At 36.6% G+C, this 25,378-nt stretch overlaps 1 protein-coding gene across 1 annotated transcript in view; it reads left to right on the top strand.

The window, feature by feature from the left end:
- The first annotated feature begins 480 nt into the window (after nucleotides 1-480).
- The window catches only part of LOC128653400 (rho-related GTP-binding protein RhoC), a 226,167-nt gene continuing 201,269 nt past the window's right edge, over nucleotides 481-25,378 (top strand). The window contains exon 1 of the mRNA XM_053706651.1: nucleotides 481-645. The gene's annotated coding sequence lies outside the window, so the exon portion shown is untranslated. The remainder of the gene's footprint in view (nucleotides 646-25,378) is intronic.

The following is a 25,378-nucleotide window of genomic DNA, read 5'->3' as shown; positions in this document are numbered from 1 at the left end:
CTCAAACTTACACATACATACACACTTGTAAACGACCCTCATCTGAGGTTATTAGAACTCACCACAGGAAAAAAAAAACATCATAATACAAATACGTGTAAACCCTTATTAGCCTGTAAAGACTCACAAAGTATTGCTAAATCTACACCTGGTAGCTAATGGGTTAAAAATAACTTTTAAAAATATTTCAAAAAGTTACAAAATGTATTTCCTTCGATCTAACAACACAAAAACAGGTCATACCATATATTTTACGCTATTGCATTAATAAATTCTACTGTTTTTGAATCACTGTATTTTTGTGATGCCGACAGCCAGTCTCTGTATAAATGTTTATTTGTTTATGGTGTCCAGCACTACACAGGTTAATGAGCCTCTCTCTCTTTTCCTTCCACCTCCTCTCCCACAATCCTTTGACAATGATGTCATGGTGAACCCTGAGGGGGTGGAGGATTTAATTCTTCCTTTAGCACAGAGCCTGCCCCTCCTTCCTTCACTGAAGCCTGCAGTCTAGAAAGTAGGGAGTGGGAGACTGCTTGTCAGTTGTACTGTTCAGACATTGCCTCTCCTGTGTATAAGCCACTGCAGTCTTGCTTCAGTCTGATCCTGTTACGGGGGTAGAGAAGAAACCTGAAGAGTACTAAGGTAATGCTCACAAACTGTCCCAACGGGGTGTCTGGAGGTTTTAACCCTTTGCGGCAAATCTAGACCCTATAGCAGAGGTGGGGATGATCTCTTTTAAAAAGGGTGGTGGTGTCAAATGTTTCTGGGGTTGGGCTTAAGTTTCTTTTTAGAGTAAAATTCTTTATTTTACGTAAACCATGTCAAATACTACTAAATATGCTTCTATACTATCATCAGAGAATATTATATATAATAGTTCATGTAATCCACAGGTTAATATGTCTGATTTTATTATTTTGCATGTTACCTTGATTGTACTAAACTGTATATTCTATCAGTTATATATATATATATACATATATATATATATATATATAAGTGTGTGTGTAACGGGTTAATTTTTATAAATATTGATTTGTGTAATGAACTATGAAATCCTTGTTAATGTTTTTTTTTTTTTTTTTTTTTTTTTTTTAAATGTTTGCAGTACCTGGTTGTATAGTTAATCAGGTAATAATATTATTTTGTTTCTTTCTTGATAAATCACCAACGTATGCTGTAGCTCTGTAGAAGGAAGGGTGCATTGTTTACATAAAACATATGACAATAATACGTTTATGGACACTGATATAAACGGAGTTTAGAGACTCCCTTACAGAGCTCAGGTATTAATAATAATGTTAAATGGGACGTCATTTAAACGTTGTCATACAGGGTGTTGCGATAGTTTTGCTGCTGACGGGCTGTGACTATGCTGTATAAGATACAGTGGCAGCACACACCCAGATTCCGCTGTTGGGAAACGCTCGCTAGTCAGTGCTCAGTGTTGTGTGTTTTTTTTTTTTTTTTTTTCTTAACCAGTTTGCCTTGTGGGGACAAGGAGGGGGCAGAAGTGTCCTGTTCTGAGATTGCATCCAGGGTGCTGATAGAGGCAGAGGGGGTTTGTGAAAGTGGATTTGTACGAATAACAAGAGGTGGGGGGTGGTAAGGGTGTGAGTTGCTCTTTAGAGAGAGACAATCTGCTTGGGGAGCTGTTGCATGCTCCCTGTTACAGTTCCCATGGAAACCAGTTTAAATAAGTTTATGCTGCCCAAATTCAATTTTGGTTGTGTTGTCAGAGAAAGGGTTAAATCCACAGAGTGATCACCTGAATATTAAAACGGAACCAGAAGCTATGGTGGCTAAAAAATATATTTTTCTATATACAACTCAATAAAAAAATTGGTTGTGAAAATGACATTGATACTTCAGTATTATGGGTGACTTCTAAGTTTTTAAACAGAACAGTGATCACAAATTTTACACACACACACACACTATGGGCCCATTTAGTAATGTCATTTTTTTTTTATGTGTGGCTGATATAAAATGCCTACTCTGCAAATATACTACTTTCTTGTACTAATTTGGTTTGATTGCTTCTGCTTTTTCCCATGACAGTCACTTCCTGAGGCAACTGGTTCTTTTTTAGATGGCCAGTGAACAAGATCCAAGTTTCATGTCCTGTTTGTACAGATATAGTAATTTTATTTCTTTAACTATAAAAGCAGGGACTGATTTACCATCCTGCCCTTTGTCATAGATTATTCAAATTCCCCAAATTTTGTTTTTGCACCTTCTGAAGTCATACTAGAATGTGCACTCATTACTAGATCATCTGTTTTAGCTGAGGCAATATTTTCCCTGTGCATTCTGGGCAAACCAGCGTACAGCCAATGGAATTTAAGAAATGGTGGGGCAGTAATGCTAACTTTACCAGCCATGCTGACTGAAATTACCCCTAGACAACAGCCGCCTTTAACTAAATTTAGGCTGTTTATTACTTTACTACACTTATGCTGTAAAATCTGTCAAACTGTCTCTGTTTCTCCCTTTGACTTTTTTGTATTGCTCCCGTAGGCCAGCCTTAAAACGTTGTCTGCCAACATGTATTATTGTGACCTGGGAAAACATTTCTCCACCTATCAAACTAATAATTTAGTGAGCACTTGAAGGATTTATTTTCCTACTAGTTTGCAGTTTGATCAATTTAATTGGAGAGCTCTACAAAATAAGGAGTAATACACAACATTGGAGCAGTATTTATAAAAGTGAACCTGTATCATTCAGTGAATCACAAGTGCAGCAACCTTATACAGGTAGCCCTCGGTTTACAACGGTTCAAGTTGCACCGTTTCAGAATAACAACCTTTTTTTTCAGTCATGTGACTGCTATTGAAAAGCATTGAGAAGCAGTGCATTGATTAAAATAGCCAGTAGGTGGAGCTGATCACTTGTGTTGCAGCAAAGATATGCAAGCCAAGCAAGCTGAAATTAATCGGTTTAACTAGACTTGAGCTATCGAGCAGCTTGCAAAAGAACTAGATCTTCCTATCCATAAATCGGTCCAGATTGGAATGCATAGAAAGAACTGTTTGCAGAAAAATGCAAGTAAAGTCTGTGTTGTGTGATTTTTTTATTAGGTTTATAATGCTGTTTAGCAAATGTTTTTGTTCATTTAACTTAGTTTAATTATATATTTTGTGTTGTGTGATTATTTTATTAGGTTTATAATGCTGTTTAGCATTTAAAGTCTTCATTGCAAAGCTTTAAAAATAATAAATTAGGTGTTACTTATGCCAATTTTGAGAGGGGCCTGGAACCTAACTCCCTTACCTCCCATTGACTTACATTATAAACTGGATTTCAATTTACAACTGTTTCGGTTTACAACCATTCCTTCTGGAACCTAACCCCGGCCTACCTGTATTCGATCCTCAACAAAATTGCCCAAATCCACTCTGTATAAGGGTGTGGATGGAAGGAAAATGCAGGTGTTTTTTTTTATTTGTGGTATTCTCCCTGTGGGGTGGGGGAGATAGATCAGTCCAATAGAAAATGTTTTCCTGCAACTGCTTTAATGGTACAGTAAACACAAATTTTATTTAACATGTTTAGTTATGGATAATGAAACAACTTTGCAATATACTCTTATTATTCATTTGCCCCCTTTTCATGTCATTTAGATCTGAAAATTGCAGTAAAAAGGGTGTTACTTTTTTGTTTTAGGCTTGGCTGATATAATATTCCATAGCAACACAACAGACATGACGTCTTTATAATTACAAAGTGTTTCCTGTCCCTTTTTAAATACAGAGAACTTTTATCAGGTTCTTGCCCGAGTCATTGTTCCTTTAAAGGGACATTCAAATCAAAATGTAATTCAAATATAGGACCTGTTCATTTCAGACCTCATACATTGAAATTTAACACTTGTAGGAGTGATCTCTCTGCCTCTCTCGGCTAAGATAAAAACCTGATCAGAGGCAGAGGGGGTGCAGACAGGCTATGGTATCCGTGATTGTTTGTCACTGTGAACACGTGACTCAAATGGCGCTGATTGGCTCCTGGCGTATTGCCTGCGTTGCTAGGCAAGTCCCTGCATCAGCTCGAAGCGGGTAAGTATTACAGGGGGTTGCAGGGTAGCCACAGAAGTTAGGACGTACCATGCTGTCCAACCGTTGTTAAAGGGACAGTAAACCTTCAAAAGAATAAACTATACAAACAAACATATATTAAACTGATTTTTCATATTTTAATGTTATAGTTAGTTTTTTGTTGTTTTAATGTCAAAAAATCAATATATAAATTCCTTATTTTGCACTCCCTCTATTTACCTTATTGTGCAAAGCCATTCACGGATGGCTCTACATATAGCCCTCGTGAGCGGGCATCGCCATATTCAATCCCATGATTCATTTAGTTAGAAAGGATTTCAGTAGGAGTATTTTTCTGTGTCTCTATAGCGGTCACATGATCTTTACTCTGTAAGAGTGAGTGTTTAGCCCTGCAACGTTAGGAAGTACATGCCTGTTACTGTAGTGACACTACTGCACATGCGAACGGGATTGTGCATTGCTGTATTGCATATTCATTATACTAATTGGAATAAGAGTTCCGGTTAGTCTATTGCTTGGACCCATTTCAGTTGCTTGCTCACGGGGCTGTCAGCTATTGCTAGATCGAAGCATGAAGCGGCTGCTTCAAAATCGAAAAAATAAGGTAACTGTTGTTAAAAACATTTACATTATCGAAATATTAAAAATGCAGTTCACAAATGAAATATTTTTTATGAAACACACTTTTCTGACCCTTTAAGGCACCGTATTTTCAGGACAGCATGGAACATCCTTGAGTCGTCTAGGGGTAAAAATTTTTTTTTTTTTTTTTTTTTTTCCATTCAAATTTAAATCCTGGTGCAGTCTCTAATCCCTTGCATCATCTAAGCAATGCAGACCTAGACCCAATCTAGCCATGGGATTGACAAACCCAGGCATCAGGGAGCCACTGGCACCCTGGTTTAGAGTCCCCAAGACATCCATGTGCTAACTTTTTTTTTTTTTTTTTTTTAAAGCACCTGTTGCTTTAGAGTCTTAGTAATATTTTTCCTGGTATGTTCTTGTCAAAGGTCAGTAACATTGATGCAGAGCCGCTGAAAAAGCTGGTATCAGATAAAGGTTGTAGTGTACAGTAAGCAAACCTACAGATTAAAGCAATATAAATGTTCTATTTGAAATGCACAGTGGATAATTTCAACTACATGAAAACCATTCTGTTCTGGCAATGTACACATTTGTAAAAATGTAGAGACATTTAATTCAAAATATTTAAAGACACACAAGTGTTGTGTGTGTGTGTTTTTTTTTTTTGCATACTGAGAACTGACTGATTGCACATGACAACTTCAAAAACAAAACAAACAAAAAAACACTTGCGTACTTCATATCCAACTTTATGTTCCATTTATTTGAAGTAATCATTTTTATTCTGCAACGGCACCTTTTTTTATTTTTTTTTAAATTTAATATTTATTGCAATTAAAATAAAACTGGTAGAAATTGTGTGTTCTGCTATGTGATACTACCTCACATATTCTCAGAGGCTTAAAACACTTGAAAGTGATGCAGCATAGCTGTAAAAAGCTGACTAGAAAATATCACCTGAACATCTCTATGTAAAAAAGGAAGATATTTCACTTCAAAAGTTTCTCAGTAGCCACATCCCATTGTAAAGGACTTCTAAGCAGCAAATCGGTATGTCTGTCCTGGGACAGCTGAAGGATTGAGCCTCGTGCACTCATCTTATTTCCCTATTCAGTGTAAGGAAATTTGCAATGAAATCTCAAGAGATCACAGTAAAAGAGTTCATGACCTCAGCACTGTTGATGCTGATTGGCTGCTGTTCATTTCTTCATTTTTTTTAATTATTTTTTTACCTGCAGCTGGGCAGTAACTGAAGTATAACTTTTTACACAGAACTTACTCTGCTGAGCTGAGGAAATTGTGAGGTAAAATATCTTCCTTTTTTACATAGATGCTCAGGTGATATTTTCCTGTCAGCTTTTTACAGGTATACTGCATCAGTTTCAAGTGATTTAGCATATGAATATTATGTCCATTTAAGGGCTACATCATAACCCCCCCATCAAACTGGTTAATAATATCATATACACTATATCTTTGAGTCTAGGCTAGTAATTTTGCCTTGCTTGAATAGGTCTATTTTTCATCTTTGGGCTCAATTTCCCTTCTCTCCACTTTGACTGCAGGTTTGTACAAGTGAAGCTCCAGTTAGGATTTATCAAGCATCAGATTGCTGCTTTCCTGCCCTGTTCTCCACCACTTAGGTGGATAACTTAAAGGGACACTAAAGGCAAAAAAGAAAAATTAGCATGCATACAAAGAACGTTAAACAATACACTTTTTAAACTTTTTAAATTGTTTACCGTTTTGCCTCAATGATTATTCAATCTTGTATTTTCCAAACCCCTCTGGGGGTAACAGTTCACAGCGTCCTATCCTGGATGACAACCCAGGTATTAATGTGGCAGACTTTATCTGCAATGCGTGTGCGCAAACTTCAGAAACGTCATAATACTTCACTCCCTGTTTCTCTGTATTGAAAGCAGCAGACCCACTCTGCAATAGATAGAGCGGGTGTGCTGCTTTCAATACAGGGAAACAGTGAGTGGCGTATCTGCAATGAAAAGGTGAGTGCTGTGCAATAGTATAGTGTGTCCATTAGAATACTTAAGGCAGCATCAGCTTCACAAAATGAATTGCGCATGCGCTAGATGACAGACAAGAAGATTAAATATATTCATAGAATAGGGATCCTATTCGCGGATTATAACGGCACTTGTACAGCCAATATTAGTGGGTTGTCTGGACTGACGTCATTAGAAGAAAATAAAAATAGATTTTATATATGGTACACTCGTAGTTGGACAATGAAAGTGGGGGAATTTTATAACTTTATTCATTAGCAAACCATTTTCATATTCGTAATACACCAAAAAAAACAGTAATCCTTTAAATCTCTCCGATCTCTTCCGACCATGGAGATTAACAGCTCCTGCCTGTGTGTAATTGGCTATACGTGGGCATGGGGGCGGATTTGCACGCGAGCACATAGGATCACTTGTGTGCAATGGTACAGAGAAGAAGCCGGGTTGATGTACGCCCCTGTCCGCATGTGGATGATAAATTAAGCTCAAAGCTTTTTGTTGTGTTTGCCGTATCCATGACATACTTCATACCTCTGGTGTCTAAGAGTGCTACCTTAGATATAGAAGTACTTATTATAATAGCATAATTATGCAAGCTAACTCAGAAACTAAAACAAAACTTTGATGGTAGCTAAAGATAAATTTATTTTTTGTTTAAAGATAATGAATGTTGCACCATGTTTGTGCTAAACAAATGTGGAATGTTTAACCAACATAATTTTTTTTTCTTTTTTTTTCTTATGAATGACTTAAAGGGACACTCAGGCTTTATTAAATTTTCATGATTTAGATACAGCATGTAATTTTAAACAACTTTCCAATTTACTTCCATTAAAAAAAATGTGCACAGTCTTTTATAATTTCATTTTTTTTGAGTCACCAGCTCCTACTGAGCATGTGCAAGAACTTAAACTATACGTATATGCATTTGTGATTGGCTGATTGCTATCACATGGTACAGGGGGAGTGGAAATATATATAACTTTAAAATGTGTTAGAAAAGAATCTACTACTCATTTGAAATTCAGAGTAAATGCTATTGTATTGTCTTGTTATCTTGCATTTGTTGATTATGCAAATCTGCTGTTTTTACTGGTCCTTTAAAGTTCCCTCTGACATGCAAATAAATGTAACATTTGAAAAATAACCTTTGTATATTAGTACTTGCATGTAGTATAGGTGACTGAATGAATAGCAAGTAAAACCAGCAAAAAAATGTTCTGTCAAAATTAAACTGATTCAGATAGGGCCATTTTAAACAACTTTCCAGTTTAATATTATCAAAGTTGCTTTGTTCTCTTGGTGGTATTAGTTGAAAGCTAAACCTAGGTAGACTCGTATGCAAATTTCTAAGCCCTTAAAGGCCACCTCTTATTTTAATGCAGTTGACAGATTTTCACAGCTAGAGGGCATTAGTTTGTGTGACCATATAGATAACTGTGCTTATGCCTGTGCAGTTATGAGTCAGCACTAATCAGCTTAAATGCAAGTCTGGCAAAAGAACTGAAATAAGGGGGCAGTATGCAGAGGCTTAGATACAAGGTAAAAATTACAGGAAGCCCTCAGTTTACGCCGGGGTTAGGTTCCAGACGGAATGGTTGTAAATTGAAACCCAGTTTATAATGTAAGTCAATGGGAAGTGAGGGAGTTAGGTTCCAGGCCCCTCTCAGAATTGTCATAATAACACCTAATACATTATTTTTAATGCTTTGAAATGAAGAATTTAAATGCTAAACAGCATTATAAACCTAATAAAATAATCACACAACACAGAATATATAATTAAACTAAGTTAAATGAACAAAAGCATTTGCTAAACAGCATTATAAACCTAATAAAATAACACAACACAGACTTCACTTGCATTTTTCTGAAAACGGTTCTTTCTATGCATTCCAATCTGGACTGATATATAGACAGGACGATCTTGTTCCTTTGAAATCTGCTCGATAGCTCAGGTCTGGTTAAACGGATTAATTTCAGCTTGCTTGGCTTTGCTGCAACACAAGCGGACAGCTCCACCTACACGCTATTTTAATAAATGCACTGCTTCTCAATGCTTTTCAATAGCAGTCACATGACTGGAAAAAAAGGTTGTTATTCTGAAACGGTGTAAATTGAACCGTTGTAAAACGAGGGCCACCTGTATATTAATATAACTGTTTGTTATGCAAAACTGCGGAATCGGTAATAAAGGATTATCTTTTTAAACAATAAAAAGTTTGCTGCCCCTTTTTAATAGCTTGTTCAATAAAAAACTTTCTAGAAAACTTTCAATTTCTATACTCAAATTTACATTGTTCTATGTATACTTTTATTGAAGCACATACCTACTAGAAAGGCTTACAAGGTTGCACGTCTAGCATTAAGGGAAAGCAGTATTTTCAACAATTTATGATATTGGGGGGGGGGGAACTATCATATATTATTTGACATTTGCACACTTCTGGGCCTACGAAGATATGTTATTCAATAAAGCATGCAAATAAAAAATAGAATTAGTCTTTTAAATAAATTGGGAAAGTGGTGAATCATTTTTAATTTTTTTTTTTATTGCCTAGGCACCACCAAGACTACTAGATGTGAAGCCCCTCTTTAAAAACATGCCCCTATATCTTTTTTAATAGTCAGGTGATCACTGTTAATAGCAGTCACCTGTCATGAATAGTTGTGCACTTATTTGAGTAGAGGCTCATGGGAGCCAGTATGTGCAAATCAGTTATATACATATAGCCAGAGGTATTTTTTATATGGTGATAACCCCATTTTTTTTACAACAGTTTAGAAAAAAAACACATATGCACTATTACTTAAAACTTTTGCTTATTACATTTTTAATAAATATGTATTTTTCATACTCTTTGTGTACGGTTCTCGTGTCATGATATATACATAAAATAATGGTATAGTTTTGAATCTCCTGGGTCTGCTAGAAAAATAAAATTGTGTAAGTTTCTCACTGACCTACAGCAGATTAAAGGGACATTTGTACACTAGAATTTTCTTTGCATAAATGTTTTGTAGATAATCTATTTATATAGCCCACCTGGGACTGTTTTTGTAACAATGTATCATTTTACTTATTTTTAAATTAATGTACTGATTTTCAGACACCCCAAAGGTGTAGATGTATACTGATGTCTACATATTCCTGCTTGCTCCTGTTTAAATAATTGCTCTTTTCATATACAGGTGGCCCTCGTTTTACAACGGTTCAATTTACACCGGTTTCAGAATAACAACCTTTTTTTCCAGTCATGTGACTGCTATTGAAAAGCATTGAGAAGCAGTGCATTTATTTAAATAGCCAGTAGGTGGAGCTGTCCGCTTGTGTTGCAGCAAAGTCAAATAAGCTGAAATTAATTAGTTTAACCAGACCTGAGCTATCGAGCAGATTTCAAAGGAACAAGATCTTCCTGTCTATAAATCAGTCCAGATTGGAATGCATAGAAAGAACTGTTTGCAGAAAAATGCAAGTGAAGTCTGTGTTGTGTGATTATTTTATTAGGTTTATAATGCTGTTTAGAAAATGTTTTTGTTCATTTAACTTAGTTTAATTATATATTCTGGGTTGTGTGATTATTTTATTAGGTTTATAATGCTGTTTAGCATTTAAAGTCTTCATTTCAAAGCTTTAAAAATAATGTATTAGGTGTTATGACAATTTTGAGAGGGGCCTGGAACATATCTCCCTTACTTCCCATTGACTACATTATAAACTGGGTTTCAATTTACAATGGTTTCGATTTACAACCATTCCTTTTGGAACCTAACCCCGGCGTAAACTGAGGGCTACCTGTACTGGGAAGGGGTATCTACTCTTCCTGCATCTCCAGACTCTTTCACTGGGTGTCCCAGCCTAACCTCATCAACAGTGCTAAACTTGGAGCTTCTATCTGTTTTTAAAAGGTTTATAAATGATTTTTATATCCGTATCTGTGCATATTATTCTTTTATAGTAGTGTCTATTACATGAAGTTCTATTAAAAAAAAATGGTGTATACTGTCTCTAACTGCTCAGCAATTCTGGGGTTAAAGAGACTTTCTTAAAGGAAGGGAAAAACATTACATTTGATGTTTTGTGTCAGTTGTGACTTCAAATCTTCAGCTCAACACTGGGCTTTGTGGACAACTTGAAGAGAACAACTCATAAACTGCACATTTGGCCTTAATTGAAGTGAGCCATGTTTTACTTTCTGACTGCTTCATTATTGAGGGGGACACTTTGGAATGGCAGTACTGAAATTAACATGGACGAGTGAGCCAATCACTTGCCTTTGTTGCCTCAAATTTTAACTATGTGTTTACTCCTAGCACATTCAAGTTTTTTTTGTTTTTTTTTGCTATGTACGGTTATGTCCCTTTAAAACGTCTCTTTAATGCATACATAGTTTACTAAAGGGGCATTAAACACTAAATAAATGCCAGATAGAATGATGCATTCAAAGAAAAGATTAGTCAGAGAATTACAAGTAGATGTGTTTTTTTGTTTTTAACGTTTCATTTGCTGTTTAAATACTGACAAAATAAATGTAAAGTTTTAGTGTCTATAAAACAATGAGGTGCGACATAGGCTACCTTCTCTGCTGTAGCTGCAGGGACAGTTATAATAGTTCACTAGAGTCTGCAGCCAATGTGTTCAAGTATTTATCTATATCCTTTTATATTTACCATCTCCAAGTGTTTAATGTCAATTTTAAATTAAATATTGGTATAAAAAACCCCAGCATATTTAAGGTAATTTTAATACTTATTTAAAAAAAAAAAAAAAAAAAAAAGAGTATGTATGCAGGATGCACTTAAAGGGACATGCCACCCACATTTTTTCTTTTATGATTTTCGAAAGAGAATGCGATTTTAAACATCTTTCTAATTTACTTATTATCTCATTTGTTTTTTATTCTCTTGATATTCTTTGATGAAAAGCATATCTAGATATGCTCACTAGCTGCTGATTGGTTGCTGCACATAGAAGCATCATGCGATTGGCTCACCATGTGCATTGCTTTTTTTTTTCTTTCAAATAAGGATATTTAAAAAATGAAGCAAAATAAATTATGGAAGTAAATTGTAATGTTGTTTAAATTTCTATTCTCTATCTGAATCATGAAAGAGATTTTGGGTTTAGTGGCCCTTTAAGTGGGTTTAACCTTATGGCACTGAGCCAAAGATGAACCACTGGAACATTTGAATCCTTTGAGGCACTTCATCTAGTAGTCTTTGGAGTACACACCCTGTTCATCCCAACGCTGCTGCTGTTCTGGCACGTCAGCAGCTGGGTATGGGTGAATTGCTTCTTTATTATTGCAAGCCCAGAGATCACTGTGGCTGTATATTCCTGGTTGCTGTGACTTGCTGCTTGTATCAATAAGTGCCAAACCTTAGGCTTGTTAAAGTGAAAGTAAATCCTAGCGTTGTACAAACGCTAGGATTTACTATTGAAACAAATAAAGGGCACTTTTCTTCATGAAGTATAAGATACTTCATGTAGAAAGCTCCTTTATTTGTTTCAACTGATCGCCGTTCTTAGCTGCTACAGCAGCCCACGGCTAAAAACATTTTTTGCTAAGAGGTGACGTTTTAACCTCTTAGCCAATAGCCGTGCAGTAAATCTGGCTCCCATGGGCACCAAGCCGGATTTACTGCACGGTTATTGGTTAAGAGGTGAAAACATCACCTTATCAAAAAATATTTTAGCCGTGGGCTGCTGTAGCAGCTAAGAACGGCGATCGGTTGAAACAAATAAAGGAGCTTTCTACATGAAGTATCTTATACTTCATGAATGAAAGTCCTCTTTATTTGTTTCAATAGTCAATCCTAGCATTTATACAACGCTAGGGTTTACTTTCACTTTAAGTACTGCATATCACATGGTATGGGCTACTTTCATGGATAGGTCATTTTAATGATCTATGTTGGCTTTTTTGGAGGAACTTAAAGGGACCATAAAAGAAAAAATAAACATTCATGGTCAAGTTAGAGCATCCAATTTTAAACAATTTCTAAATTACTTTTGTTTTGCTATCTTAAGTTGTTGTAAACATAGATGGTCTCATAGGACCTCAGGAGCGTGTTCTTTGCACTCTATGGCAGCAGTGTTTGCAAGCCATATATTTTTTTTTTTTTTTTTTTTTTTTTTTTTTTTTTTTATTTTAGGTTTTGTTTTTTTAGTGGGCAATACGGTCAACCAAAGTTGTTCTGCCAGCCCTACCTAAATGTTTACTATCACAAGCAGTACGAGTGTTCTGCTATAGATTTACATAGAATGAGTGGTACAATAAGGGTTGCCACCTAAGCCATGTTTTCCTGGACACTTATAAGTTTCACATGCTGCAGGGTGTGCATGGAGGAATATGAATAGTGCATATAAATAGTGCTGTCCAGAAACACAATACAAGTTCCTCCCTGCTGCTGCACACCCTGCAGCATGTGTAACTCATATGTGTCCAGGAAATTTATAACTGGGGTGGCAACCTTGGGTACAATTCTGGTAAACTTTAAAACATTTTTTTATTTTATTTTGTAGGCAATATTAAATAGCTGCCTTTTACTTTATATGAAGTGCACTATTTATGGATAGCCCCCCCCCCACTCATTTTTTTTTTTAATTTATTTTTTAAGATGGCATCAGAGCGAGGTGCCAAGGTAATCGGCATTCACAGCTGATAGAATATTTTTTCCAAACACATTCTTGATTGTTAATCTTATAGCAAAGGAGTGTCAAATCTGAGTCAAGTATGTGGCGAAAATGAGCAGTTCTGCTTGGACGCTGGTTTGTGTCCTCTTATACATAGCACGAAAGAATGTTTCATAATTAACCCTATCAATCACAAATTCTCTTTTACACAACAAAACTCTTGGACTACATCTCCACTCCCTTTTCCTGCATAACCCGCAATCTCCCACAAAGTGTAAATTGCACAGGCAATGCATCTTGATAAAGTTGTTGTTGCTGTGGTGTGTGGGTTTTTTTTTTTTTTTTGGTTTTTTTTTCCCTGTTCATGGTTTGGAGAGCCCATCGTCTTGTGGCTCTGCTCAAGCTGGGTCAGTAATAGAGATGTATGGAGGACAAAGCCTTGCTTTAGCTTCCTGTCTGTATCCTGGCTGTGCTTGTGTACGTCTTGTCGTAAATTACATGTTTCACTGGTTGGCATGTAGATCAGCAACTCTCTCCTGTTTCTGCACACAGGATTTCAGAGACAGCCCACTAAACTCAAAGGGAAATCAGAGCAGCCAGCATGAAAACTTCTAGGTGGGGGGCTTGACATGCGATCTAATCTGACTGACAGTTGAGCTGCAGGGCCTTCAGGGTCTGATGTGAGAATGCAGCTGACTGATCTAAATTCTTATTGTGGCCCAAATAGGTACTTTTGTTTCACCCACCGGTTTCTGGGGGTGATATGACGATCCTGAAAGTTTGGGTTGATGTAGCCTTGGCATTTAAACTTTAGAGTTTCGCCATTGGCAGAATTCCGTCTATGCTGTATGCAGGTGGCGGTTGCCTGTGCTGTCAGACCAACTCCATCGCGTTATTTTTATGCCCTTTAAAGGGACAGTTTACCCAAATTAAGACCTATTTTTAATGTATTTATCATTTAAAATTAAACCTATGTGTGTGGCTTTTTCAATAAAACGTTTTGTAACTGTATATACTATTTTTCAAAATTTCCTTTTTTATCTGCTAATAACAATACCTATTTGGATATTTTTTTGGCCACTCGAGCACAGTCCCTTCTGTGCAGGGCGCATGCTGCAGCCACCATGGTTAAGTAATCGCTAGTGTGAACACGGACGTGCTCTCAATAAAAAGCTTGTCCGTGTTCAGCAGGTAGATCTTGTTTAATTCTCACTGCTTGAGCATGCGTGCACACACAACCTGGATATGCACTGCACTCAGAGTTCGGTCTGGGCTACACGTAGCAGATGCACTCACAGACTGGGCTGAGCACTTACAAAACACTTCCCATGACCTGAGCAGATCGGGTGAATTATAAATCATGGCATCAAAAATGTTACTTTTGATGTTGTATTATTGTGAGAACAGTATCCCGTTTATTTCTCTGATACATTTCTCTATTATGCCCCAACGCTTTGTTACAAAGTCATGTACAATTGATATGCACTTAGTTTCTCTTTCAGATATTATGTTGTCAGGGTAACCATGTTAGCATTTTTTTAATTTGTTTTAATAAATGGGTTTGTCACTGGCTTTGAGTATTGATTTAGGTTTAGATTGAGCTCTCCATCTTATTCTGCATCCAACTGAACCCAGAGAAAGGAATACTAGTTTATGATTTTTGATTTTTAAACAATGTTGGTTTGCACTTGCCGGAAGATGAACTGGAATTTCCACTTTGGATAAACATACGTATCTAGAACAATTTGTTCCGACATCTAAAACCTTGTCTATTTGTATACTACTCTAGTTTAATGGCTTCCTATTGAAGCGTGCCACTGATCACGGGCACCATTAACTTAGTGCGCTCTCCTCTGACAATTGCGCATGCGTTTTGCAAAAATAAACTACTTGGAATAAAAATAACTAAAAGAATTTGATAGGCCACGGGGCGGGGGGTAAGAGAGCTTGGAAGTACAGCCGTTTTTATCTGGGTTTTCCAGGGTTGTCGAGCTGCAAAGCAAAGAAACGGATTAAAAAGGTAAAAATATTACATATTTAAAAAAAAAAAATGTATTCACTGTTCTCTTATCATTTGCTTGATACTGCACTATTGCTGAACATGAGCACTTTTTCATTGAGTGTACTGTTCCATTAACCCCAGCAAAGGGGGTTAATAAGCCCCACCTGAAAAACACATCACAGCTCAGATTAGCCAGTCTGGGGCAGCAAACACACAACCACCAATCACTGATCATGTCTTGCTCTAGTGTGCGGTTTGCTCCCGAGTGAGACTTTACTGTCACTTGTAATACTATGGTGTTCAACTCCAGCTATAGTTCAGAAAATATGCAGAATGCTCTATAGCATGTTAACATGTCCCTTTTAAATATCATATACTTAAAGTGAAGGTAATAGACTATAAATCATCAAGTGAAAAAATACAAAATAAAATCAGAGGCGCCCTCAAATACTAGCTGCAAGTATATTGCTAGTATTGATGTGATATGCACTGCAACAAAGTGATGATTGTGTAACCTATCACTAATTGCTATGATAAGTATCAATGCAATAAGTAGTGTATATACAACGTTACTATATATATATATATATATATATATATATATATATATATATATATATATATATATATATATATATATATATATATATATATATATATTGATAGACAACAACAAAAAAAAAATATATAATATACTACAATGATAAGACTATCTCCTATTCGGGTTATAACAAAGATAGTCCACACTCTAAGATATTTCGCAAATCTCCAGGCAGCAAACTCATTCCAGATCGATGTTGGCAGTCACAGGTTCTGTTAAAAAGAAAAAGAGAAGAGGCGCCAAATGGTGTGTATCGTTTGAACTTCAGCAGGCCAAGCCCCCAAAAGAATCTTACTTACAAAATTTCCAGCACTTGAGAAGTGCCACAAATGCCTTCTGAACTGTTTGCAGCCGTCCAGCTAGCTGTTTTTTACCAGTACTGCTTCAATATTATGCTGTGTAAAACAAAAAACACAAGAGTGCCACAATAGTGTGTATCAGTGTGATCACTACCAATAGCGCAAATATTGAAATGTACTCACAGGATATGGGGCACTTGAGAAGTGCCACAAAGACCTCCTGGACACTTATCAGCTGTCCAGATCACTGCGTTCACCGGTGTTCCTCTGGGCTAGATTGTTCAGGTCACAATGGCTCCAAAAAAGCACCTTAAGATTTACCTTCAGCTAGGTATAAATATCAGTGCATAAATGGCCAGGAAAATTAAATGCCAAATTAAGTGCCACAATAGTTCCAATCAGTGCCTTCGAAAAACCGGCTGAAAGATGATAGGTTACTATCAAGGGGCTTGGTTTGTCATGCCTCTATCGCATGTATAAAGAAAAGATCCACACCCGATGTACATTAGTGGGGTTTAAAGTTATAAATAAACACATCATGCGTGTCATTGACTACGTTATATTGTCTAAGTATTACCTAGACTGGTACTTCGCTCCATTTTTCAGTATTTTTCGAAGTTATAACCTATCATCTTTCAGCCGGTTTTTCGAAGGCACTGATTGGCTAACGGACCTAAAGTTGCTCACGCATGCGCCCTTTGTCGGGGTAGACGCCGACAGGGGCTATAAAACTTTGCTACTTTGTATCTAAATATACACCTGAGGAAGCGGTCTTAGTAACCGGGAAACGCGTTGTGTAACATTGTTTTTAATAAACATTTTTTATTATACTAGTAGCATGGCATTTTTGGCATTTAATTTTCCTGGCCATTTATGCACTGATATTTATACCTAGCTGAAGGTAAATCTTAAGGTGCTTTTTTGGAGCCATTGTGACCTGAACAATCTAGCCCAGAGGAACACCGGTGAACGCAGTGATCTGGACAGCTGATAAGTGTCCAGGAGGTCTTTGTGGCACTTCTCAAGTGCCCCATATCCTGTGAGTACATTTCAATATTTGCGCTATTGGTAGTGATCACACTGATACACACTATTGTGGCACTCTTGTGTTTTTTGTTTTACACAGCATAATATTGAAGCAGTACTGGTAAAAAACAGCTAGCTGGACAGCTGCAAACAGTTCAGAAGGCATTTGTGGCACTTCTCAAATGCTGGAAATTTTGTAAGTAAGATTCTTTTGGGGGCTTGGCCTGCTGAAGTTCAAACGATACACACCATTTGGCGCCTCTTCTCTTTTTCTTTTTAATAGACTATAAATAGATCACATAATACATTGGGACAAATGAGATTGTAAATTTAAAATGTTTAATTACGTTTAGTTTAAAAAAACCTATATATACATTTCTTTCTAATGAAATGGTGAGTCCACGGATCATCTTAATTACTGTTGGGAATATCACTACTGACCAGCAGGAGGAGTCAAAGAGCACCACAGCAAAAACTGTTAAATACCACTCCCCCTACCCATTCTCTTTGCTTGTATCAGTTGCAAGGAGGGGTAAAGTTAGGTGTCTGATTCTTCAATCAAGAGTATTTTTTTAAGGAGAGCAAGTTTGCTCTGGTTTTCTTTGGGGTTTAGTCGTAGTCCATGTCAGTCTCTTCAGTAGAGCAAGTGGTGGCTTTTAAGCATTTGGGAACTTGTGTGGTATAATCCCCACTGGGCCTCCCAAGTAATTTCATGCTGCACTTGGTTGAAAGTTTGAGTAAGTTTACTCAGCCTTTTTTTTTTTTCCCACAGGTCCATGTGAGGTAGGCTGTTTTGTTTATTATATTTGTTTCTGTCTGTATTTCAGGGACTGTAACGTTTGTGTCTCTCTATTGCATTCATTTTGTTAAAAATTGTTCCAAGATTTATTGTGCAGTTTATTTAAGGATTTTCTAGTTTTTTTTTTTTTTTTTTTTTTTTTTAAAAAGTCTTTAAAATTTAGACAGTACCACTTTTTTTTGTTTCATTAAAATTCTGATTTGAACTTAGAATTTTTTATTGATTAAAGGATTCCAAAACTTTGTTTTTTTTACTCCAATTAACACCCTAAAATCTATTGTCAACAACTTATCAAGTAAAAATTACCTTATTGCAATCTCAAACGAGTATTTCTTGCCTTAGAAAACGATATATAAAATCCTTGCAATCGCGTCACCGGTGCCAAACCCCCTTTTTCAGTGACGAAATTAGAATAGACTTTGTCCAATCGCAGTGCTCTATCGTGCATATAATTATCCAAATCGATCGTCATCGCGCGCATGCGCAAATCATTTAGCAACTTATCGCATGCGCATATTGAACATCTGATTCCAAACGCCATTACGTGATCTACTGGCATAACGCATGCGCATTACAAAAACTATATCCATGACATCGGTATTTGATTCAATTGCGGCTAAGTCTGTTTTACGAACAAAGAAAGTTAAATGACTTATAAATTCTTATCTCTGTCTCTAATTTATGGGTGTTTTCTGCATGTCTCTTCTCAACCCACTAACTTGATAAGCAAGCTATTGTTTGTAATTTTTGTATTTATTCCGTTACAAGCTTGCTGCATTGAGTTCGTGTGTTGCAGGAGACATCATTGTACAGGTAAAATCTGTATTTATTTGCTTTTATATTGAACGCTATTTATTATTATTTCTTTTTAATTAAAAATTAATAATTAAATAATGAATATAGTTAAATCGATTTATGTTTTAATTCCAACATCTCAATGTGACAACTATGTATATGATTATACAAAGTCTAAAATAATTATATGCGAATACATTCTAATTAAAAAATAGATACCATTGCTATTACAACTGTGCATTTATGAATTATATTCTAAAGATTACACATTCACTTTTTTTTATAACATTCTCCATCAATCAGCACTTATGAATTTTTTTTTTTTTTAGCGCAAAAGTGTATTCAACGGTATTCAGTAATATTTGCTCATAATACCACAAATTTACTATTTATCTATTATAATTGCACACATATTCAGATACATTCATAGCAGTCCACATACGCAACGATAAAGATATAATAAATCGTCACTAAATAATCATCGATCCTGAATACATGCATCAATACAAACATTTTAGAAAATAACTCTACATTCATAACTAATAAACATCAAATCATACATTTGGAGCGTTACATTTTTTTTACAGATTACACATTAGTACATACTTCGGTTTCATATATACCAAATGTACATACATGCACACATAAATATCATATATACATACATAACTATTATACATACAGATTTTAAAAATGTACATTCAGGACAACATGCATATTTATTTTACAGTAATAATGATTAGAATTACATATCTACTTTACATACGTTTTTAATGTTAATCGATAAATAAAAACTTTATGAAATCATATACACATTCTACATCAATATATCAATATCTACTCATTTTATATATTTAAATACATATCTAAAGTATAGACATACATACAATCACACAGAACATAAATACATACATATTGTCCCAAAATGGATTTATAAATACACATCTATTGTATATATATACATGATATAGACACACATTATCCATATAAATACATATGACACATAAATTCATGCATAACAACTCTACATACATAGTTACATGTCTGAACATACATTCATAAATACATTACATATTTATAGATATAAAATTGACATACATTAACTAATTAATTAATTGACATGCATATATTTATATTGTACACACATGCATACATACTTACAGAATGGACATACATGCATACATACAGACCAACTTAACATAAATCAATAATTTTTATAAATATATACTCATTTATTTTCATGATATACATATACCTACTGTACATGCATAAATTGTAATTCAAGCATACTTGTTGTAATTAAAAGTAGATCTCTATAAAATATAATATAGTGAATAAAGATGTTTGCCAAAGATATACTCTTATTTACAGGGAACCGCATTGTGAGAATCGTGACTATGTGTCATTCTTTTAAACATTTAGATCCGATATTGCATGAAATTTAAAACAACATTGTATAATATATTAAATTTGAATATGAGTTTCTTTCATCAAATGTTGTCAAAATGTACAAATATTAATTCATAATGCTCGCTACTTCAAGGGGGATTATTTGCTAGTAGCCTCGGTATCTATTAGTTATTTCAAATTCAGAATAGATGATATTAAAATATTTATATGCGTGATAAATTCTATATATGCTCGTTATTACTAGGGGTATTATCGCTGCTAAGCGCTCACATCTGAACTGCTAGAAAACGCTTGCACTTCGGTCACAATAGAACTCTGTATGATACCCTCAACTTTCCAATTAGACGTGATCTCCATAATTTATTTTTAAATAACAATAAGCATAATTATTGTAATTAAAAGTAGATCTCTATCAAATATAATATAGTGAATAAAGATGTTTGCCAAAGATATACTCTTTTATTTACAGGAAACCGCATTGTGAGAACAGTGACTAAGTGTCATTCTTTTTAACATTTATATCCGATATTGCATGAAATTTAAAACAACATTGTATAATATATTAAATTTGAATATGAGTTTCTTTCATCAAATGTTGTCAAAATGTTCAAATATTAATTAATAATGCTCGTTACTTCAAGGGTGATTATTTGCTAGTTGCCTCGCTATTTATTAGTTATTTCAATTTCAAAATCGATGCTATTCAGATATTTTGATGCGTGAGTTATTCAATATATGCTCGTTCTTACTAGGGGTATTATCGCTGCTAAGCACTCACATCTTACCTGCTCGAGAACGCTGAAACATCTGTTGAGAATGCTCGATTACGGAGGTCTGTAGATTAAATGGATGGTGACGTTTTCGATGACGCGCAAAAATAAAGCGCATGCGCAGTACGGCGGATTACGGCCATATTGATAACGCAGGTTATCAGGCACTATTGGTAACGGGGATCAAAAGAAGTAAGTGTGGGTTTGGAATTATATTAATTTTTGATCATGAATATATAGTAAACCGTGAATAATAGTTAATTAAAGCATATTGCGAATATTATTTATTAATAGTTTATTATAGTTTCAAATACAGTTTTTTCAAAGGTTTAGTGTCCCTTTAAGGTTTTTTCCTTTGGAATAAGATGGACCAAGAGGTCCTGCAGGCTGTTGCTTGTTCTCTGTTTAAATACGAATGTTGAGCCTCCTATCCCTTTTTGTTCCTCTTGTATTGAGAGAACGTTACATTACAAGTATAGACTTTTTAATTCTGAGCCTTTATTGTGTAGGGCGGATGTTGTTCAGGAGTCTCCTGTTCAGGCTAATCCGCAGCTTTCTCCTCATACATCCCAATCTTCTGCAGTGCCCTGTGTTTTGTCTCAGGTTGGTTTTTCCTTGCAGGATATGGCTACCCATATATTCTCGGCAGTATCTGAGGCTTTGTCTGCTTTTCCTATGTTACAGGAGAAGCGCAAGAGGAAGAAATAAGGTTTCTGATTCTGTTGCAATTGTGTCTAGTGTTTCTTCTCATAAGTCTGAGGAGGAAGACACTTCAGTAGCATCTGAGGGTGAGATCTCAGATTTTGATACCTGAGGTTGTTTCCTTTTAGGTTTAAGCTGGAGCACCTCCATTTTGGCTACCTTGGATGACTGAGGCGTCAGTCATGGTAATTCCTAAGAAATCTAGTAAACTTAATAAGTTTTTTGATGTCCTTTCCACGGTGGAAGTTTTTCCTATACCAAATCGCGTTTCAGATATTATTGCACGAGAATGGGAGAAGCCTGGGATTCCTTTTTCCCCTTCTCCAATTTTTAGGAAGATGTTTCCTATTGCTGATTCTATTAAGGAATCTTGGCAGATGGTTCCTAAGGTAGAGGGAGCAGTTTCCACTTTGGCCAAGAGGACCACTATTCCAATTGAGGACAGCTGTTCCTATAAAGATCCTATGGATAAGAAGTTGGAAGCTTTGCTGAAAAAGATTTATGTTCACCAGGGGTATCAATGGCAACTGGCTGAATGTATTGCTACGGTTACTAGTGCCATATTGGTTTGATGCATTGTCTGATTCTATTCAGCAAGATACTCCTCTTGAAGAAATTCAAGATAGAATCAAGGGTTTGAAGTTGGCTAATTCCTTTATTGCAGATACTTCTCTACAGGCCATTAAGTTGGGAGCTAAAATTTCTGGTTTTGCCATTTTAGCTCAGAGCTTTATGGTTAAAATCCTGGTCTGCGGATGTGTAGTCTAAGCTTTTGTCTATTCCTTACAAGGGTAAGACCTTGTTTTTGGGCCAGGTTTGGCTGAGATTATTTCTGATATTACGGGAGGGAAGGGGCATTCTCTTCCTCAGGATAAAAGAAATAAACAGAAGGGTCGGCAGAGTAATTTTCGTTCCTTTTTGTTACTTTTCTGGTAAATCTTTCTCTTCTTCCTCCAAGCAGGAACAGTCTAAGCCATCTTGGAAGTCAAATCAGTTTTGGAATAAGGGGAAGCAGTCCAGGAAGGCTGTTGCTGACTCAAAATCAGAATGAAGGGTCTGCCCCCGATCTGGGAATGGATCTTGTGCGGGGCAAACTTTCTTTGCTCAAGCTTGGTTGCGAGATGTTCTGGATTTGTGGGTGGTAGATATCGTGTCCCAGGGTTACAAACTGAAGTTCAAGAATTTTCCTCCCTGAGGCAGGTTTCTTCTCTCTAGGTTATCTGTAAACCAGATAAAAGGAGAGGAGTTCTTACGTTGTGGTCAGAATTTTTCCGACATGGGAGTGATAGTTCCTGTTCAAGAACAGGGTCTGGGTCTTTATTCCAATCTCTTCGTCGTTCCCAAAAAGGAGGGAACTTTCAGACCTTTTTTAGATTTCAAGAGTGTAAAAAAGTTTCTCAGGGTTCTGTCTTTCAAGATGGAAACTATTCGTTCGATTCTTCCTTTGGTTCAGGAAGGTCAGTTCATGACCACAGTGGATCTAAAGGATGCGTATCTGCATATTCCCATTCACAGGGATCATCACAGGTTCCTAAGATTTTCATTTCTAGACAAACATTTTCAGTTTGTAGCTCTTCCTTTTTGGTCTGGCAACAGCTCCCAGAATTTTTTCAAAGATCTTGGGAGCATTGTTGGTGGTGTTTCGATTGAAGGTTGTTGCAGTGGCTCCTTATCTGGAAGACATTCTAGTTCAGGCTCCATCTTTTCAACTAGCAAACTCCCACACGGACTTGTTGTCTTTCCTGCGCTCCCACGGTTGGAAGGTGAATTTAGGAAAGTTCATTAATTCTGGCTACAAGAGTGGTATTTTTGGGGACCATTATAGATTCTCTAGAGATGAAAATTTTTCTGACAGAAGCAAGAAAGTCAAAGATTTTCAATACGTGTCTTGCTCTTCAGTCCCTTCCTCGGCTGTTAGTAGCTCAGTGCATGGAGGTTATTGGTCTGATGGTTTCAGTAATGGACATCATTCCGTTTGCTCGGTTCCATCTCAGACCTCTGCAGTTATGCTTGCTCAGGCAGTGGAATGGGGATTATGTGGATCTATCTCCAAAGATTGTTCTAGATCAGATGTCCAGAGATTCTCTTCCATGGTGGTTGTCTCAGGATCTTCTCTCTCAGGGAACTTGCTTTCGCAGACTTGCCTGGGTGATTGTAACCATGGATGCTGGGGTTCATTAAGGGCTCAGGGTCTATGAACTAAGGAGGAGTCTGTTCTTCCAATAAATGTTTTGGAACTGAGAGCAATTTTCAGTGCTCGTCTGGCCTCAGCTAGCTTCAACCCAGTTTATCAGATTTCAGTCGGACAACATAACATCAGTGGCTTGCATCAATCATCGGGGAGGAACTCTGAGTTCCTTGGCCATGACAGAGGTAGCCAAGATTATTTAGTGGGCAGAGATTCACAACTGTTGTCTGTCTGCTATCCACATTCCAGGGGTGGACAATTGTGAAGTGTATTTTCTGAGCAGATGGACTTTTTTTTTTCTTTCAGGGGGAGTGGGAACTTCATCCAGAGGTATTTTCCAGCTTGATTCTCAGTTGGGGGTAACTGGAGTTGGATCTTATGGCATCTCGTTAGAATGCCAAGCTCCTGAGGTACGGGTCGAGGTCAAGGGATCCTCAGGCTGTTCTGATAGATGCTCTGGCAGTACCTTGGACTTTTAGTCTGGCATATGTGTTCCCTCCGTTTGCTCTTCTTCCTCGGGTCAAACAAGAGAGGACATCGGTGATTCTCATTGCTCCGACATGGCCTCGCAGAATCTGGTTTGCAGATCTGGTGGAGATGTCTTTCCTTCCACCTTGGCGTCTTCCATTAAGGAAGGACCTGCTTCTGCAGGGTTCCTTCCTTTAATCCCCAAGAAGTCAGTTTCAGAGAAACGAGATTTGGATGAACGATTGATTCTTTCGATGCAGGGTTTTTCTGAGTCAGTCATTGAGACTATGATTGAGGCTCGTAAGCCTGTGACTAGGAAGATTTATTGTAAGATTTGGTGTGATTCCAAAGTCTACTCGTGGTGTAGAGTTAGGATTCCTAGGATTTAGTCTTTTCTCCAGGAGGGTTTGGAGAAAGGTTTATCTGCTAGTACCCTTAAGGGTCAAATTTCTGCTTTATCTATTTTATTGCACAAGCACCTCGCGGATGTGCCAGATGTTCATTGTTTTTGTCAGGCCTTGGTTAGAATTCGGCCTGTGTTTAAGTCTACTACTCCACCTCCTCCACCTTGGAGTCTTAATTTGGTTCTTAGAGTCCTTCAACAGCTCCGTTTTGAACCTATGCATTCTTTAAAAGGACCAGTCAACACAGTAGATTTGCATAATCAACAAATGCAAGATAACAAGACAATGCAATAGCACTTAGTCTGAACTTCAAATGAGTAGTAGTTTTCTCCTGTTAAGTGTGGTCAGTCCATGGGTCATCATTACTTCTGGGATATTATCTCCTCCCCTACAGGAAGTGCAAGAGGATTCACCCAGCAGAGCTGCTATATAGCTCCTCCCCCCTACGTCACCTCCAGTCATTCTCTTGCACCCAACGAATAGATAGGATGTGTGAGAGGACTGTGGTGATTTAATTAGTTTATTACCTTCAATCAAAAGTTTGTTATTTTATAATAGCACCGGAGTGTGTTATTCATTCTCTGGTAGAATTTGAAGAAGAATCTAC

The sequence above is a fragment of the Bombina bombina genome, chromosome 3 (assembly GCF_027579735.1).
Source record: "Bombina bombina isolate aBomBom1 chromosome 3, aBomBom1.pri, whole genome shotgun sequence".
NCBI lineage: Eukaryota > Metazoa > Chordata > Amphibia > Anura > Bombinatoridae > Bombina > Bombina bombina.
Note: the sequence above shows the minus strand (reverse complement) of the source record. Positions and strands in the feature narration are given on the sequence as shown.